Raw genomic sequence first — 12,201 nt, 5'->3', positions numbered from 1 at the left:
CTCCCCTGTTAATGGAAACAACTTCCCTACGTCCATCCTATCTAAGCCGTTCATTATCTTGTAAGTTTCTATCAGATCTCCCCTCAACCTCCTAAACTCCAATGAATATAATCCCACGATCCTCAGACGTTCATCGTATGTCAGGCCTACCATTCCTGGGATCATCCGTGTGAATCTCCGCTGGACCCGCTCCAGTGCCAGTATGTCCTTCCTGAGGTGTGGGGCCCAAAATTGCTCACAGTACTCCAAATGGGGCCTAACCAGTGCTTTATTGCACTGGTATTGCACCCCATCCTGGGATTGATCTTTGCCAAAAGGCTGAGGGTTTGATTGCTGGCTGGTTTTATGTGCGGAGGAATAGAGACTGCGCCTGTGGGTTACAGCTGGGCTGATAATCCCATGTTTAACCTCGGGGGCCTTACACAGTACAATCGGGTTGCCAGGAGTTTAAAATGTCCAAAACCTGGGAGAAAAATCATGAAGGAGAGATTTTTAAAAATAGTTGAATCCATCAGTTTATGAAGATATTGTCACCAACAAAACAAAAACTGGCTGAAAATTGAAAATCATCTAATTGGATAACAAAGTTTCTATTTACCTTCTGATTGGCCATGGGCTAGGAAGGCTCTGTGAGGATTAACATTGGGTGACCAATGACGGGATTGTGGGGGAGGAAATGGTTGGAAACAGGAGGCCATGTGATGAAGCCACCAGAAAAGTGACCAGGCCAAGGTGGCAACACTCGGTCAGGGAGTAAACGTCTTGGCCAGGTCTCCTGGCTCACAACAATGTCATGACGTGGAGATGCCGGCGTTGGACTGGGGTAAACACAGTAAGAAGTTTAACAACACCAGGTTAAAGTCCAACAGGTTTATTTGGTAGCAAAAGCCACACAAGCTTTCGGAGCTCCAAGCCCCTTCTTCAGGTGAGAGAAGGCTCACCTGAAGAAGGGGCTTGGAGCTCCGAAAGCTTGGGTGGCTTTTGCTACCAAATAAACCTGTTGGACTTTAACCTGGTGTTGTTAAACTTCTTACTGTCACAACAATGTCACAGCCTTTGTCTGCTCGGACCTGAAGTGTGGACATTGAGTGAAGACATGGTTGGGTTTGAGTTATATTCTGGAGCTCTGTTGTACTTGCTGCCTAGGATTTCCAGCTGAAAAATAACCATTTGGGTACAGAGCAGCTAATACTTGGATTCCATTGAACTGTCCCCCTTGTTGTTCGGGCTGGGAGAGTAAATCGAACTGTTGCAGATGGGAGGCCTCTCCCCCCCGACCCACTATTCCAATACCCTGTGCATTGTGGTCCCTGGTATCTACTATATTCACTTGAGATTGGATTTTTTTTTCTTTTTTTCAGGGCCTCCTGGTCAGTGAGTTCCCTATCTTGATCAATCTGCCATTCTTAATCTCCCACCTTACTTTCTTTGTTGGGCTTTAACGAGGCCTAGTTGGGCTCGGTAGAATATTGCAGAACAAGTAACTCAGAGGCCTGGACTAATTAATCCTAAAGCAGTGCTTTTAAACATTTTTGTTTGAAGGAACACTATACAAATGGGATAGTAATCACAGACCCCCATCTACATTATAATACTACACAATGCCCATCATCTAGAACTGCAGCAACTACTTGCAAAGAGTGCTTCAACAACACTTCTAAAAAGAACAGGTATTTACATATATCAGTGAAGTTGGCAAGCCTGTTTCTCACTGCTGTCTGTTCACCCTGTGTCTGATGTTTGACACTGACGTCATGTCAATCATTCTGTACAAAAGCTTTTCTTGTTTTTCAGGAAAGGCTTAATGGAATTGCAGAATGTGGTCTTCAAAACAGAAGTTAAAATCCCATATAATTAAAAACGGTATTTGATTTTCTCTCAGTCTGGTATAGGAGTGGCCCTGCAGAGACTGGCTGGAGGGTGTTCTCAAAACAACTTGACAGTTTTGTGCCTCTCCTTGAAGGACAAAGCACCGATCAAAGAGGTTGCAGTCTTGAGTATCTGTCACAATCTCCATGCATGATGGTTAAGCAGTGACAGAGATCCTGAGTGTTGGTGGCAAATTGAAGCCCAAGCTCGGAACGCAGCCCCCTGGGTGGTAACTGACCTGTAAAACTGACCCTGCTCTAAATTTCATATTGCTTCCTGCTCCCCAGTTTGAGAATCACTGTCCTGGGGAACGGGAGTTCAGATCCCACCAGTTTGAGAAATTGAATTCAGTTTTGAAAACATCTTGAGCTGATCTCAGTGAAAGTAACCATGAAGGTGTCAATTATTACAAAAACCCATCTGATTCACTAATGCCCTTTAAGGAAGGAAATCTGCTGTCCTTACCCGATCTGACCTACATGTAACTGCAGACCCATACCAATGAGGTTGATCTTAATCAATCTCTGAAGTGTGTGAGCACTGAGGGGTAAATGTTGGCCTTGCCAATGATGCCCTCTTCTTTAGAACATTAAAATAAATCATTTCAGTAAAGAGAGTATCATGAAATTAAAACAGAAAATTCTAGAATTGCTCAGGCAGAGTGAAAGGTCATTGACCTGACAAATTAACTCTCGTCTCACTCTTCACAGATGCTACAGACCTGCACAGTATTTCCAGCATTTCCAGTTTTTGCTGCATATTTGCTGCATTTTGCCTTTGGTCTATTGCTGGATGTTGTGATAAAATCATCTCTCTTAAATCCATGGTTTATGTAGTTATGATGTTGTAAAATTATACTTTAATGCTTGCAGTTAGATGGTATCTCATCCTATCATTCACTTACAGCTCAATGTCTTTCACATCCAATGAATTAAATTGTGTTGTACCCTGTGACTGATGCTAATAAAAAAAATTGTAATCTAATCTTCTTGTCTTCTACCCGACGGCCGATCACAGATTCTCCCCAATTTCGGTCTTTGGTTTCATTCACTGTGGACGAATTTTACCAGCGCGCCTGCCTGAGACTCGTAAGATACCACCTGAGGCCAATGGAGAATATCGTTCTGCGAGCCTGGCCTGGCCCGATTCCAGGGCGGGCGTGCCGGTAAAACTCTCTGTCTCCTCAATGGGGACCAATGAATAATTGAACACTGAACAGTCCATGGGACAGGAATTCAGATAGTTTTACCACACTGTCTGATTCCCACAGTAAATACTCAGAACTGTAAAATTCCCCTTCTCACGTTTAAAATAGTGACATTAGAATCCTTTACACCCACCCAGAAGGGAAGGCAGGGCTCAGCATTATTTTCAATTCATTTCTGGGATGTCACGGGGAAGGCTGGTATTTATTGCCTGTCCCTAAACATCTCCTCTGAAAGGCAGCACCTCTGACTGGGCAGCACTATGAGCAAATCTATGGGGTGGGATTCTCTGGCTGTTCACGCCAGTGGGATTCTCCCATCCCGCTGCAGTGAATGGAGATTTAGCTGAGTGCCAAATTCTCCGTCCTCTCTGGCCGTGGTGGCTGGGTGTGAACAGCTGGAGAATTCCAACCACGATTGCCATAACACAGGAATATGTGTACTACCCATTGAGTCACTCAGCCTCACTCTTTCTGGGGCATGTTGTGAGTGGGAGCTGAGTTGCTACAACAGCTCCTTCAAGGAGAGTGCACAGCTTGACAAGACAGAAGCCCCGAGGGTGGTACATGCCCTCCAGTGTTGAGCAACGTATTGGGCGGCACGGTAGCACAGTGGTCAGCACTGCTGCTTCACAGCTTCAGGGACCTAGGTTCGAATCCCGGCTCGGGTCACTGTCTGTGTGGAGTTTGCACATTCTCCCTGTGTCTGCGTGGGTTTCCTCCGGGTGCTCTGGTTTCGTCCCACAGTCCAAAGATGTGCGGGTTAGGTTGTTTGGCCATTCTAAATTGCCCCTTAGTGTCCCGGGTTAGAGGCATTAGTGGGTGGATATGGGGATAGGGCCTGGGTGGAATTGTGGTTGGTGCAGACTCGATGGGCCGAATGGCCTCTTTCTGCACTGTAGCGATTCTATAATTCTATGAACAGCTTTATTTTCCAGGCCACTGACGCTCTCTAATGTAGATCAATGATGAAAACCTGACACAGAAACAAGAAGATGGGCAAGAAACTGGATTCAGTTCCTTTGTTGTTGAAGGAATGAAAGGGGCCTGTGTTTGATCTGCTTCCTGAAGGACAAGTCTGTCTCGAATTTCTGGTTTGATTCATCGTTCCTTGTAGACTAATTCTGGGAGGTGTCCTGTAAAATTAAGCCCCAGCACCTTCCAACCTCTCCACCTGTTCCCTAACACTATCTGATAGCAAATGTATAATCCTCATCCTTTGCCTAATAATGTTAGTGAGATTTGTGGAGATGAAATGGCATCATGAGTAACATAGTCGATATAGAATTACAGGTAATTCTCCTTGAAGGAGAGTGCATGGCTCAACAAGACAGGAGCCCCGAGGATGGTACATGCCCTCCAGTGTTAAGCAACTTATTGGCCACTGACATGCATGCCCACCTGCCCCAGTGTTTCAAGAGGCTGCAGATGTTGGTAGTAACCTATCACCGGAGCCTAAATCTCCTGAGGCACTGCTGCTAACACATCCCAGGAGAACAGATCCTCCTCACCCGTAGGCCACACACTGGGGTCTTGCCTCCTTCCAGCTGGATCTCCACAAGAACATGCAGTTGAGGGGAAGGCAGCTGACGTTGCTGCTGTTCCTACTGCTGCTGCTGTTAAAACCCTGAGCGGTGGTGTGGCTTCTTATCTTCTCCCTCAGCAGAGGAAGATGGTGGTGCTGCAGAATCTGCTCCCACGTTGTGGTGAAGGTTGGCAGTAAGGAAAAGCATCTGAAGTGTCTTCCAAGAAATTGTGACAGAGATATTCAAAATCAAAACAAATCAAATTTAAGAAAAAAAACTCAAAAATATAGCAGGCTACTCTGAACATTGGGAGGTATGGATACAGGAGTAGTGCATCGGGTGGTGGGTAACTGTTCCCCAGTTATCCAATGTGCATTTCTACAGAGGTCTTGCCCATATGCAATGAGACTGAATGCTGGCACTGTGCTGTCATGGTAACCAGTTTGCATGGTATACAAATACGGGTGCAGAATGTACCCAGGGAGCTGCTTCTGTTCAGAGTTCCCAGCTGACAAATTCTATTAAAGTCGAAGCATTCCCATTGGTCTGTGCCTTATCCACTATCTCCCGATTGAGGTGTGACATGTGCTCCTGAAGGGAGACCCGAATCAGAATTAATAACAGTGCGTCTCTCGTGATGTTCACTGAGACTCTCCTGCATGGTTATAGAGAATCCACGTTAATCGTTGAACACAGGAATCGTTTTGCAGAGAGCTTAATGTTTCCATGTGTTTCAGCAGTCTCAAGATAAAGGATATTTAGTGAATTACTGCGGTGATATCCCTCCTAATCAATATAAAACCCCCAGGAGTGAGTTACAGATGATCAAGGAACAAAGAAAATTACAGCACAGTAACAGGCCCTTCGGCCCTCCAAGCCTGCACCAACCATGCTGCCCGACTTAACTAAAACCCCCTACCCTTCCGGGGACCATATCCCTCTCCCATCCTGTATTTGTCCAGATGCCCCTTAAAACTCACTATTGTATCTACCTCCACTACCTCCCCAAGCACCCAACACCCTCTGTGTAAAAAACTTGCCTCGGACATCTCCTTTAAAGCTTGCCTCTCGCACCTTAAACCTATGCCCCCTAGTAATTGACTCTTCCACCCTGGGGAAAAAACTTCTGACTATCCACTCTGTCCATGCCCCTCATAATCTTGTAGACTTCATAGAAATCATAGAAACCCTACAGTGCAAAAAGAGGCCATTGGGCCCATCGAGTCTGCACCGACCACAATCCCACCCAGACCCTACCCCCACATCCCTACATATTTACCCGCTAATCCCTCTAACCTACGCATCCCAGGACTCTAAGGGGCAATTTTTAGCATAGCCAATCAACCTAACCTGCACATCTTTGGACTGTGGGAGGAAACCGGAGCACCCGGAGGAAACCCACGCAGACATGAGGAGAATGTGAAAAATCCACACAGACAGTGACCCAAGCCGGGAATCGAACCAATGTCCCCGGAGCTGTGAAGCAGCAGTGCTGCTACCATGCCGCCCCAGTCTGTAACTCACTCCCGGGTATCTGTTCTGTATATAAGCCATCCGAAACCCCTCAATTAGATTCCAGTCTGTAACTCACTCCTGGGTACTTCTATCAGGCCTCCCCTCAACCTCCGTTGTTCCAGTGAGAACAAACCAAATTTCTCCAAACTCTCCTCATAGCTAATGCCCTCCATACCAGGCAACATCCTGGTAAATCTTTTCTGTACCCTCTCCAAAGCCTCCACATCCTTCTGGTTGTGTGGCAACCAGAATCGAACACTATATTCCAAGTGCGGCCTAACTAAGGTTCTATAAAGTTGCAACATGACTTGCCATTTTTTAAACTCAGTGCCCTGGCCGATGAAGGCAAGCATGCCGTATGCCTTCTTGACTACCTTCTCCACCTGCATTGCTACTTTCAGTGACTTGTGTACCGGTACATCCAGATCCTTCTACCTATCAATACTCTTAAGGGTTCTGACTTTTACTGTATATTTCCTATCTTTATTAGACCTTCCAAAATACATTACCTCACATTTGTCCGGATTAAACGCCATTTGCCATCTCTCCGCCCAAGCCTCCAACCTATCTAAGAGTTTCGGGATGATTTATATATAGAACAACAGATACCCAGGAGTGAGTTACAGACTGGAATCTAATTGAGGGGTTCAGGATGGCTTATATACAGAACAGATACCTGGGAGTGAGTTACAGACTGGAATCTAATTCTGAGGCAGGTTAAGGTTACAACTTGTGAAAAATCTGAAGATTTCTTCTACAATTCTCCCCTTGTGGCCTTTTTCACTTGCAGATGTATAATTATAAATATATGGACTGGGGGCTTCACCTGTTGATCCATTTCTCCCGTGGGAAATGGAAATGGAAACAGATATATAGCCAGTGGCTGCATAGACACTGTTCTACACTCTAATTCAATGTTAAAATAACCCTTTTCCCTACCTCCAAACTCCATGGAATATATATTCAATACCAGAGAAAGATGCAGCAGGTTTCCAACTGGGGAAATTGAAGAAAACATGTTGGAACAATGAGTTCAGTCACTGAGCCAAGGTTAATCTCCTCCTTTGACAGGGGTTCTGGTCCCTCATGGGTCCTGATGATTGTAACATTAGCCAACTGCTCAGGCTCCAGCTGTTAGAGTGTGAATATCAGCCTCATGGTGCCAGCTAGGGCTCTCACCCCGTCAGAAGGTTGTGCAGTTTTACTCTGGACTATGCTTTAAATCCATAATCCAGGCGGACACTGCGTGCAGTACTGAGGGACTATTGCACTGTCATTGGGATGAGGAGGTATTGAATCAAGGCCATGTCTATCCCTCAGGCAAATATAAAAGATCCCATAGACACTGTTCTTTTTCAAAATACTGAGTGGATATTTATCCCCTCAATCAACACCTAAAACACAGATTTACTAATAATTGTCAATAGATGTTTATGGAATCTTGCTGTGCACAAATCAGCTGCTGTGTTTCCTACCTCTGAGCAATGATTAGTCTTCAGAAGTATTTCATTAGCTGTAAAGCACTTGGGGACATCCTGGGTCTGTGAAAGGTGCTGCAGAAATGTCCTTTCTTAATAGGACAATGTGGAAAATTGCGGAGATCTGTCCTGTCCACAAAAAGCAGGACAAATCCAACCCAGCTAATTACCATCCCGTCAGTCTACTCTCCATCATCGGTAAAGTGATGGAAGGGGTCACCAACAGAGCTAACAAGCGACACTTGCTTAGCAGTAACCTGCTCAGTTTGGGTTTCCACTCCATCTGACGAACAAGCAGCGCCCCGAAAGCTAATGGTATTTGCTACCAAATAAACCGGTTGGACTTTAACCTGGTGTTGTTAAAACTCTTACTGAGTTTGGGTTTCGCCAGGGTCACTCAGCTCCTGACCTCATTAACGCCTTGGTTCAAACATGGACAAAAGAACTCCAGGACAAGGTGAGAGTGACTGCCCTTACATCATAGCAGTATTTGGCAGAGTACGCTATCGAGGAACCCTAGCAAAACTGGAGTGAATGGGAGTCGGGGGAAAACTCTCCACTGGATGGAATCATATTTAGCACAAAAGAAGATGGTTTTGGTGGTCAATCATCTCAGCTCCAAGCATCACCTCAGGAGTCCCTCAGGGCAGTGTCCTAGGCCCCACCGTCTTCAGCTGCTTCATCAATGACCTTCCCCTCATCATAAGGTCAGATGTGAGCAGGTTTGAACTTGCTCTGCTGTTCAGTATGATCATGGCTGACCAATAGCCTGATTCCACCTTCCGCCAATATCTGTGATCCCTTTCGCCCCAAGAGCTATATCAAGTTCCTTGAGAAGATACAGGGCATGATCTTACCAGCCATTCACGCCACATTCCTGCTGCAGCGAGGTCAGAGAATTTGGCAGCCAGTCAAATCGCTATTCACTGCAGTGGGATGGGAAAATCCCCCTGGCATGAACAGTGGTAAGATTCCGGACACAATGTTTTGGCCTCAACTGCATTCCGTTCAGCACCATTTGGGATTCCTCAGATACTGAAGCAGTCCATGTCCAAATGCAGCAAGACCTGGATAATATCTAGGTTTGGGCTGACAAGTGGCAAGAAACATTTGTGTCACACAAGTGCCAGGCAATGACCGTCTCTAATATGACAGAATCTAATCATCACCCCGTGACATTCATTGGCATTACCATCACTGAAAACCCCACCATCAACATCCTGAGGGTTACCATTGACCAGAAACGGAACTGGACTAGCCATATTAATACTGTGGCTACAAGACCATGTCAGAGCCTAGGAATCCAGCGGTACATAACATACCTCCTGACTCCCCAAAGCCTGTCCAAAATTTACTAGGCACAAGTCAGGATAATGATGGAATACTCTCCACCAACCCGGAAGAGTGCAGCTCCAACAACACTCAATTAACTTGACACCATCCAAGACAAGACAACCAACTTGTTTGACATCCTATCCGCAAACATTCACTCCCTCTACTACCAACACACAAAAGCTGCAGTGTGTACCGTCTACAAGATGTCCTGCAGGAACTCAGAGACTGCTTAGGCAGCACCTTCTAAACTCGCAACCACTACCATCTAGAAGGACAAAGGCAGCAGACACATGGGAACACCACCAGCTAGGCATTTTAATCCTAATCACTCCTTCACTGTCAATTGGTCAAATTTCTGGATCTCCCTCCCCAACAGCACTGTTGGTGTATCGACACCACATGGACAATTGCAGTTCAAGGCGGCAGCTTATCACCACCTTTTTAATGGTAATTTGGGTCGGGCAATAAGTGCTGGTCTAGCCAGTGACACCAACATCCCATAAACAAATAGCAACAACCGTGAGGAGTTTAGATGATCCAGTGGCCACTTAGCATAAATAGGCCCTTCTCCTTTTGATTGGAGCACATTTGGTGGCGAACAGTTAAAAGCACCTAGATATCAGCTGGAATATTGTGTACAGTTCTGGGAGCCACACGATAGGAAGGATGTGAACGTATTGGAGAGAGCGCAGAAGAGGTTTACAAGAATGGTTCAAGGGATGGGAAACTTCCATAATGAGGGTAGATTGAAGAGGTTAAAACTGTTCTCCTTGGAGAGAAGGCAGCAAACAGCAGATGTGATAGAGATGTTCAAAATCTTGAAGGGGCAGAACAGAGTAGAGAGGGAGAAACTGTTCCCACTTCTAAAAGGATCAAGAATGAGAGGGCACAGATTTAAATGTGATGAGAAAAAGATTTTTCACACAACGTGAGCTTTGGGTCTGGAATGCACTGCCTGGAAGTGTGATGGAGGCAGGTTCAATCGAGGCATTCAAGAGGGCAGTAGATGATTATTTAAATAGAAATAATATGCAAGGATAGAGGGAAGAGGCAGGGAAATGTACAAATGCAGACATGGTCTGCTGAATGGTCTCCTGTGTGATAACAATTTCATGATTCTGTGAGCCATTATACAGAAACAGACAAGGCTTTGCTCCACCCTGAATAGCAGATATTGGATGGGGTAGAAGGCCTGGGGGGAGGGTGGGGTGCCGGCTGTGTGCAGTGGTGTGATGGACCTCTGCTCATGTCCAGAGATAGCAGGCCAGTCTAACAAAAAAGGAAACATAATCGGCAAACATTCTGTTGCAGAAAGAAATGTGAAACTCTTGGGACTTGGGTTTCTTTTTAAAAATTAATTTTCAGGATGTGATATTGCTGACAACCCAGCATTTATTACCCATTCCTATTGCAATTGTAAAAGTGGTCGGGAGCCACCTTCTTGCAGGCCAAGTTGTGAAGGTGCTCTCACTGCGCTATTAGGAAGAGTTCCAAATTCTGACACAATGACAATGAAAGAACAGTGATATATTTCCAAGTCAGAATTAGTTGTAGTGAGGACGACAGAACACTGACATATGTCCATATAAAAAGTTAACTTGTAACATCAGCCAAAGGATTCAGTTGATTATCAGAACAATTAGTAACACAGAGGAGTTTCATGAACAGCTGAGCAATTCTTTCCACCATGTTGAGGTGAAATCTTTGTAGAAAACACTAGCATAGCTCAGTGGGTTAAAGCCTGTGACTGTGTTACAGAAGTCTCAGGTGACCTAGTCCCGTTGAGGGATGGAGGCATTAAGCCTTATTCAGACATCTTTTGCCTGCTCTCTGATGCAAACGGGTTGTATCAATTTACCCTCTTACCTAACCATCTAGAGTTACTCCCAGGACCATTAAGATGATCATGTAACAAGGTTTAATTTTTTTTTACAGCATAATGAAATGGGTGAAACTTTAAGCAATTAGCTTTTCCGAAAAAAGTTTATCAGACAGACTTTTTGCAAAGGGCCTAATGGGAACTCGCCTACAAGTTCAAGTGTTACAATAGCAGTAATCAGTTACTTAATAGCGAGCTAACATGGTGAAGGGAAAGGAAAGTAATAGCCAAGATTCCTGCACTGGCTAGGATGTGATAATACATCTGATGCTACCTTTCCTCCTGGTACCAAAACATGAAGATTAAAGGGGAACTGAAACTAAACATTTTAACCCTTTAATTGCCAGCTGCTGAGGGAGGGAATTTTGATTTCCCTCTGGACTGACCCCATTTGTTTTCAGCCTATGGTCTGTGACACTGAAACAACACGAAGTGAAGTGACCTGTGATTAGTGTGAAAGAGGAAGAATAATAAATGACAGAGAGAGAGAGAGGGAGAGATATTCTTGTGTTTATCCCGTGGAGTGCAAGATGGAGAGCTTGACAAAATCTCTCCATTGTCAACGATACTCAATGCAGCATTCTTCATTTTAACTTGGTGGCTCTAGAAGTATATCTGTAAACCCTATTTTATCTCCGTATAGCCACCCGACATTGCTCATGTCACTGCAATGGCCACCTACAACCCGGAACTCATCCTCACATGTTATTCTTACCCTTCATACTAATATTGCAGTAAAGCAGCAAATTGATTCTTGTACATACTCAACTTTAAAAAATATATTCCCTTTCTGAAATCCACTCTCTAATTACCTTGCTTTAATTATTTTGTCTGCTTTTGTCTTTCAATGATTGCCACGACCCATGTGAGAAAATGCTTTCACAGAATGGTGGGAAATGATCCATTAAAACAAGGAGTGAATTTAGCAAATCAATACTCTACAAATAATTCGATAACTATGGCCTGAAATACTTTTACAATAAAACATGTTGCATTTATATAACACCTTTTAGTTAGTAAAATGTTCCAAAACAGGAGATTAACAAAATATGACACTGAGACATATAAACTATATATAGGTCAGAGAACATATAGACCGTAGAACATAGAGAGGCAGGTTTTAAGGAGTGTCTTAAAAGGGGAAGAGACAGGCGGAAAGGTTTAGGGACATTAATAATGGAGGGATTAAAATTAACAAGTATATCCTGTTTTTAATCTATTTTTAACATCTATTATCTGACTGTTGATTGCCATCAAATTAAAAAGCACAAAGAACAAAGACTGTTATAATTCTATCAGGTAATTAATAATCTTGTGTCTCCTAACAGCAAAATACTGCAGATGCTGGAAATCTGAAATAAGAACAGAAAATGTTGGATAAACTCAGCAAGTCCG

The sequence above is a fragment of the Mustelus asterias genome, chromosome 11 (genome assembly GCF_964213995.1).
Source record: "Mustelus asterias chromosome 11, sMusAst1.hap1.1, whole genome shotgun sequence".
Lineage (NCBI taxonomy): Eukaryota > Metazoa > Chordata > Chondrichthyes > Carcharhiniformes > Triakidae > Mustelus > Mustelus asterias.
This window is presented reverse-complemented; position numbering follows the sequence as displayed.